This window comes from Colobus angolensis, unplaced genomic scaffold, assembly GCF_000951035.1.
Source record: "Colobus angolensis palliatus isolate OR3802 unplaced genomic scaffold, Cang.pa_1.0 Scaffold296, whole genome shotgun sequence".
NCBI classification, from domain to species: domain Eukaryota; kingdom Metazoa; phylum Chordata; class Mammalia; order Primates; family Cercopithecidae; genus Colobus; species Colobus angolensis.
Genome location: NW_012116221.1, coordinates 1,570,919 through 1,572,061, shown reverse-complemented (window position 1 = coordinate 1,572,061; position 1,143 = coordinate 1,570,919). Strand labels below are relative to the sequence as shown.

At 38.4% G+C, this 1,143-nt stretch overlaps 1 long non-coding RNA gene across 1 annotated transcript in view; it reads left to right on the top strand.

Moving 5' to 3' along the window:
- Positions 1 to 635, top strand: part of LOC105516957 — a 1,722-nt gene extending 1,087 nt beyond the window's left edge. The window contains exon 2 of the long non-coding RNA XR_001002582.1: positions 201 to 635. This is a non-coding gene — a long non-coding RNA (uncharacterized LOC105516957). The remainder of the gene's footprint in view (positions 1 to 200) is intronic.
- The last annotated feature ends 508 nt before the right edge of the window (positions 636 to 1,143 follow it).

The following is a 1,143-nucleotide window of genomic DNA, read 5'->3' as shown; positions in this document are numbered from 1 at the left end:
CAACTCATTAAAAGCATAAGACTTGCAGTGCTTTAAACTACGTGTTCTTCGTATGAATCTGTGTAGATATATACACACATTCGATAAATGCTATTTAAAGTCTAAGTGCATTGGTAAACCATTCAGACATCTGTAGGCTGAAGGGATTACTTTTATCTGCCTTTAGAGTGAGAATTAGATTTCCATTCTTTATAAAGCAGGTAATATAGATTTTGCATGGAGTAAATGTGTTCAATCCTTATTAATAATGATGGCAGCTGGGCTGCAGAAGAGAAAGCCTGTCAGAGTAACGTATTCAGTTTTACATCATGATCAGAGGTGTGTCAATCTCTGTTGAAAGCAGAATTAAAAACCTCTTCAACATTTTAAAAATAGTAGATGAAAAACATCTTGAAGTCACTTTTAAAATTTGAATTGACAATTTCACATAACAGGAAAGGGACCAAGAACATCTTAAAGAAATACTTCACGATGGAAGTGATGTTTTCACTGCAATTTCATCAAGGAGAAGCTTTTCCCAAAAAGTCTTTTGACTTCAGTAAGAATCTCATTAGTTTACTCTGGTAAACAGTTTCCAGTAAAATAAGAAAGACTCATTTTTTTAAAACGATAAACAATTTACAGGGTTTAATCTACTGTTGTGATTTCCATCATGTTACTTGTGCCCTTGTGGTTACATATGTGTATTTATCTACATTTTCTTGGCTCGTTCAAAAGTCAATAAAATATTTTACTAGTCAGGCTCTGTAAAAACTGATTTAATTTCCAAAAAGTGAGGATTGTATGTATGCTTTGGGGTGTGTGGGGGTGTAAGTGTGTGATGTGTGTGGTGTGTGTGTTTGATGTGTGTGTGATGTGTGTTTGGTGTGCTGTATGTACTGTGTATTGTGTGTGGTGTCTGTGTGTACTCTGTGTGTATGTGTGTATGTGTGTGATATGTGTGTGTTTGGTGTGTGGTGTGTGTGTGGTGTGTATGTAGTGTGTGTGGGGTGTGTGCAGTGTGTGTGCCTGTGCACACGGTGTGATGTGTGCAGTGTGTGGTGTCTGGGGTGTGTGCTTGTGCACATGGTGTGGTGTGTGTGGTGGGTTTGTGTGTCGTGTGTGCTGTTTGTGTGGCGTCTGTGTGTGGGGTGTGTGTGCGTG